The sequence below is a fragment of the Acanthisitta chloris genome, unplaced genomic scaffold (genome assembly GCF_000695815.1).
Source record: "Acanthisitta chloris isolate BGI_N310 unplaced genomic scaffold, ASM69581v1 scaffold15492, whole genome shotgun sequence".
Lineage (NCBI taxonomy): Eukaryota > Metazoa > Chordata > Aves > Passeriformes > Acanthisittidae > Acanthisitta > Acanthisitta chloris.
This window is the reverse complement of record NW_008660000.1, coordinates 819-7582: the sequence shown is the minus strand read 5'-3', so window position 1 is coordinate 7582 and position 6764 is coordinate 819.

The following is a 6764-nucleotide window of genomic DNA, read 5'->3' as shown; positions in this document are numbered from 1 at the left end:
AGTCCCTGTTAAAATACCAACTGCCTTGAGTGTCACTGCTCCAAACAACATCATTAATGGAATGTACTACAACCCCCATGAGCTTTTTCTGCTCATAAGACTCTGCTATCTCTTCTGCCTGTGCTGAGAACAACTTGAGCACTGAAACTTCCTGAATAGAGATTCCCTTGTTACTCAATATATTCCTGACTACTCAGTGTGAGTGCAGCTGAAGATGTTATGAGAATAAGGGTTTTTTTACAGTCAATGTGCAAGAATTTATTTTCTTTTTAGATTTGCATGTGTGTTTACTCTTTCACACTGCAATGTTCTTGACAAATTCAGCATGAGTTACTGAAATCTCTCAGTTCTTTTCTCCATGCTGAAGTTTCTTTAAAGCCTACAGTAATGCTGTGGCAGTTTTTAACTCACAGCACGTGCAGAACGGAAATCTAAGCTTTTGATATAGTAAAGCATGATTTCCAGTCCACGTTCTTGAGTTCAAAAGATTTAATCTTAAACTTTTGAAGACTTATGGCTTTCTGTGACAAGTTCTTATAAACACGCTGACTGTAATTTTTTGGATGTAAGAACTGCTAGAGTGAAGCACTAGCTGCAACTCAGCAGGTCAGTTTTAACATTGAGAGGTAGGTTTTATAAGAAGAGATGTTAAAGTGTCTTAAGGGAAAGCATTTTAAGCTGGAAAACAATAGCCTTTATGGCTGCTGGCTTGGATAGGGAAATATGAGACCCACTGTACCTCATTTTCTGTAGGACAGCATGCAGTTTGTCATTTGAAGGAGAAATTGTAAAATATCACAGCTGACCATGACAACTTTTTGTTAGGAGGGGATATGCTGAAGAGGACAAAGTTTACAGCAAAGTTCGAGATACAAGTGAGTTAAAAGTTTGAAGTGACTCATGATTTAACTGGTGTAATTTCTCATCTTCTGTTGTAAACCCATTGAACTTTACTGTAAGCCATACTAAATCCTGGGCCTGTGTTTTAAGTGCCATCAGCTGTGTATCAAGCAATCATGTGGCCACTAATGTAGTTTCACCCCTGAAATAAGAAGTAATAGACAAAAATAAATGAAGATGCTTAATAGTCTGTTTGATTTCGGTTCAAAGCACTACATAATATCTTAAAGCTGTTGATAAATTTTAAACTTTACAGGCCTAATGAGGTCTGAAGTAGAGACAGGACATACTTTTCATTTCTTATGTTACTCAACTGCTCTTCCACTGTTGTTAATGGGGATAAAACATTCTAGGTAAGTGTTAAAACAGTTCCTTGCATCTCTCTCAGAACTTAACAGGCTTTAAATCAACTTCTTGTCTTTGCAACTTGATATGACCAGCACACATACTCAGTGCTCTTCTGACAGATTTCTACTTGAATTAGAACTACAGTCTGTTGTTAACAGAACTTGATCTTGTTGTTTGCCTTGATGATTTCAAGTAGAAGTGACTGAATTTCTGCAGCAAGCTATCCTTTACTCCACTGGGCTGGTCCCGCAGATCAGTGCTTTTCTTGGTGTCTACACAACATTTATGTGCAAATGTTGGTACATACATCTACTCTGTGTCTATGCTGAAGTTGTAATGTGCTAAATAAATAAAAAGATTCTTATGAGACTGGTATGATGCCTCAGTATTTTTTAAGAACCTTACACCTCAACAGTGAAAACTCAATTACTTTGGGAAAGCAGAAGGTCTTTACAGAGTACTTTTTGCTTTTTCTTCCCCACAAATTTCATTACTGTGAAACTAGTAAAAACCTCTCTGAAAGCCCAAAAGAAGTACTTCTGCTTCATGACAGTCTTGGGGTGTGGCCAAGCAGTTTCAGAGCATCAGGCTGTATCAGAAGAATTCAGGACTCGGATCTGTTCCCAAGAGTAAGCACCACGAGCACCTGCCTATGCGGCACAGCTTTCCAGGCTTCATAGCCTGGTTACCTGAGGAATCATCAAGGTGTAGAGTTCTTTAGAAATGTAGAGAAGAAAAATTGTAGACTACAGGAATTTTGAAGTTTTTTTGTTGCCCATCGGTTTCCTAGTGTTCCGTAAATTACCTAAACACACAATGCTGCGAAGTTATTGGCAGGAGTAGGGGGTGGTGGTGCTACACTTACAGTTCTTTCTATTTCCACTGTAAGGAGGACATTTCTTCTGCTTTATATTACTATTTTCCAAACTCAGCGAAAGGAAAAATAAGTTCAGAAAAACATAACCGCACACAATGCTAACGTCACCTCTAGTGATAATAAAATGAAAATGAATTCTTCAAAACAAAGCAAGACAGTTAGAAATATTAGAAACTCTTGTAAGTAGTGGAAGATGTGGCTAATATTTGTCAGGTCAAACCCTCACAACTTTTTCTAATTTGACAAAAGGAGTTTCTGAAGTTTGCATTCTAGTTGTCATATCTGTTTAAATAGTCTGAGAAACAACTGAAATTTTTATGACTAATTCCTTAGTCACTTCCACCCCCATTTCAAATTCAACCAGCATAGCTTCCTTATGCAAAGGAGGAAGAACAGAGTCCTAAAAAGCAAAGTCACAAATTTTTGTAGGTCCTGAGAGACAGTATTTTTGGTAAACTGCTCATCTGGCACATAAAATGGACATCAGTCCTGTCTTCAAGACAGCTTCTACATCCAGTGTGATGGAATGAAGCAGTACTTGAGGAATGACAACTGAGGACTGGTAAGGGAGTCAGTCCTTGATTGTGCAACCGTGTTGTCATAACTTTTTGAGAAATAGGTTTCCTGCTGGTACATAAAATACTCATCATGGCTGAAGTTTGAGAACTATGTTTGGTCACACATCATTGTAATTTCCCAAGTTAAAGCACATTTCAAAATAACCATTTAAATCTCCCTCTCTATACATTAAGAATTGAATAATTATGGTGGTTCTGCTACAGTAGCTACACACTATACATCTGGAAGAATAAACCAGCTATCTCACAGCAGTGCAGAATTTTAATTTTTAGTCATTCCTTTGTTGATCACCTCTATTATCAGACACTCCTAATGCTCATTGGCAACGTTCCCATTCATTGTTGACAGAGAAATTGTTACAGGGATTATTATAGGGATTCTAAGCTCATATGTCCATGTCAGATGTTTAATCTTTGTTTAGGTACCCAGAAAACTACAGGGAAATAACAGGAGTATACTTTTAAATAGCTGGATGAGTATCTTCTAAAGGGACACTTCAAGTTCAGTATCTGTATTCCTCCTGCCTTAGTGCAGAGTAAATTCCCACTCATTGATGCATGCCTTTATTAATGTTGCCACCTATAGGAAACCGCGGACCACGGTGTCTTTTTAGTAATGATGCTGCATAAGCAAATAGAGAAAACTAAAATCAAGGCAGGTGAAATAAAAAAGTGTCCATTATCACCCAGCTTTTCCCCTCAAAAAAACTTGCTATTCATACCATTGAGTCCAAAAGTTGCAGTATTTCTGTATTTTTGCAAAGGTCTTGTCTCCACACCTAGTCCCACAAGGGCCCCTAAGCATCTGCCCGGTTCCCAGAAATGAGGTGTGATCAGTTAACTGTGGTGATCTTGACCCCCTTGTTTTTAAACCCATTTTAATAAAAATCAGGCAAAACAGAAATGAGTATCTGGTTCATTAGCTTCATGATGTCAGAAAAAGGGAGGTTGTGTTTCACTTTGTGATACCTCATTTAGGAACAAATATTGCTCACGTAATGTACTTAGTCTAAAGACAGAACTCATAAAAAGCAAAACAATTCACTCATTTAGAGATGGGAGGATAAGCAGGCAGGAGTTAGGGGAATCAGACCAACTTCCTTATGGTAGTGATCATCTTATTTCCTAGTAGGCCTTTATTGATTTGATTATTCACAGTTTTATATATTTGAGCTCAGTTTTGCCCTTTTCAGAAATCTCAGTCTGTCTTTGTAAAATGGTTGCACTTGCAAATAGCTTTACTCTTTTGGGTTCTTGGATTGGGAAAGTATAAGCAATGCCACTAAGATTCTTTCTCACATAGATACATAGCACAGACCACTTCTTTAGGTATTTAATTTCAGACTACAGTAAACAATATCCCACAAGACCTACCCTCCACATTTTTCAACTGTCCAGTCTAAAGCTCTAATTTACAAAACTCGTGTCATTTACAAAAGTCGTGTGATCATGACTTGACTAGAATCCTTCCCCTCCACATAATATCATCAAGCCGAGTTATGTTGTACCAATTAGTTTTCACAGAACTCTCACTTTAAGTAAGGTTCCAGCAAAATTAGTCAGCACTTGGGGAAAAGCCAGGTATAACTTGAGCCTATCACACGTGTTGCTTCCATACCTCACTTAGTATGTTTACACATGTTGCAACTAACTGTAGCACTTCTCTAACTCTATGGAGTGGATGTGGCTAACCAGCTCTAGCTGTGTCAATGTTTTCTGTTAAAAAAACCCCCAGCAAATCTTTACACATAGCATCTGTTTCTACAGTTCCTACTCCTTGGCATTCCATCAACACGTAACTCACTTCTCAAAATTTCGGTGTTGTCAGGCCCTGGCTAGCAGAGGAGCTGTAACTTCAGCAATGGTTAAAGGAATGCTTAAGCAATTAAAAACAAGACACACAAAGTAGGTCTTGCTGACCTTGTTTCTATCTTCATGCATTCCTGTGTCTTCAATCTAACACTTTATAATGGTCTTGCTCGCTCCTGCTGCCAGGGTTTTTAGGTTTAGTTTTAGTTTTACTGCCTTATACATAAGTCATCTGGCTAACAAGCTGGGAATAGTGCTGTTGTCCAGGTTCTCATGGACACTGTGCAGCTCGTTATCAGTTTCCCAGGATGTGAGAGTGGGATGCAGCTTAAACTTGTAACCTATCGTAAGTAAGAACTGCAGCATTGACAGGTTAAGCAACCAATCCGAAGTTGTGTGATTAACGTGTAGCTGCATGGACGGGAGACTTTTTACTATAAATACTGTTAGGTGCCCAAAATAAAGTTGGCTATCAGAGCATCATATTGGTGTGTGCTGTAGTCCGTCCCTTGCGAGGACCCCAACAGGTGTTTTCAAGGCCAGACGCCTCAAAGATATTTTGTATAAACTGTTACAACAGCAGGAAAAAAACTAAACCCTGAAGACATTTGTTTATGACCATGGTCAATTATAGCCTTGGAACACACGACTTCCTCTCCTAAGCCATTCCAGTATGCAGAGAGTCTGCATACTGCTACTCTCACACTAACACACAAGAATTCTCTGCAATACTGAGAAGAGAGCAGGAGGCCTTTGTGTGCATGCATGGGCAGTCCTTCCATCAGAATCCAGTGTCACTCTGGAATGAGTCATGGGGCAACGCTGGCAGGATATTTTCCTGCCTAACATGTCAGCTGATGCAACATATAAGTGGAATCATGGTTGAGGGGTGGACTTGGCCATGGACACTACTGCACAGGTTGTCCATGGATGTGAAACATGGTGTGATTAAGCAAGCAAAGTGGTTAAAACCTCTCTGGTGTGGAGGACAATGGCTAAAATGAAAATAAGGGGAGGCCTGGTAGATTGACTCTATCAATCACACTCTCCCAAATCCACCAAGCAAAATGCTATGTGCTCATGATCGTTGAAGCAATGGCTGGATGGCTGGAAACATATCCTGTGCCCCATGGCACTGCACGTAACATTATCCTGTACCTTGAAAAGCAAGTTTTATGAAGATAGTATACCCCAGAAAGAATTGAGTCGGACAACAGGACTAATTTCCAAAACAGCCTCATAGACACTTGGGCCAAAGGACATGGCATTGAGTGGTTATATCACATTCCCTATCATGCAGCAGCCTCTGGAAAGCTCAAATGATGCAACGGTTGGTTAAAGACCACACTGAGGGCAATGGGTAGTGGGACCTTCACACATTGGGATCCACATTTAGCAAGGGCCACCTGGTTAGTCAACATGAGGGCATTTACCAGTCAGGCTGACCCTCCCCAGTCTAAACTCTTATATGCTGTAGAAGGGGATGAAGTTCCTGTAGTGCACATTAAAACCATGCTGGGAAAATCAGCCTGGGTTATCCTGACCTCAGGCAAAGGCAAAGCCATCTGTGAGGGATCACTTTCACTCGAGGACCTAGATGCACTTGATGGGTAATGTGGGAGGATGGGGAAATCCAGTGTGTGCCTCAAAAGGGATTTGATTTTGGGTAAGAATAGCCAATTAATTAAATTGTATGATGTTAATGACTGTATGACACCATATATTATTATTTCTATGGTGGTTATATGGCCATCACCACAGTGGGCATCTTGCAGCTCCCATCTGTGCTATGCTGGATTTGGGGATCTGCACCCAATTCCCTTTTGATTGCCACATTAATGAAGAATGAACTTTGATGAGTGCAGTGGTGATGGACTCAGAACTGGTTTCAGCATGCAACAGTCCAACACACATACCATCTTTCCTGCCTGAAACACTGTTGTGACAGATGGGGCCAAGGCCATGCACTAACTCAACTCAATGGACTTTTATAGAGATGGTCCATAGACTATGGGAACTTTATCTGTGTGTGTATACACACCAAGACAAGGAAGTGATGGGGTATTGTGAAGAATGAGACGTGGCATTATACAAATGATAAGGAATAAGAGGTGCCTACTGCCCTGGTCTGAGTTGGTATAGAGTTAATTTTCTTCCTAGTGCTGGTACAGTGCTGTGTTTTGTGTTCAGTGTGAGAATAATGTTGAAAACACACTGATGTTTTGGTTGCCCCTGAGCAGTGCCTGCCTGAA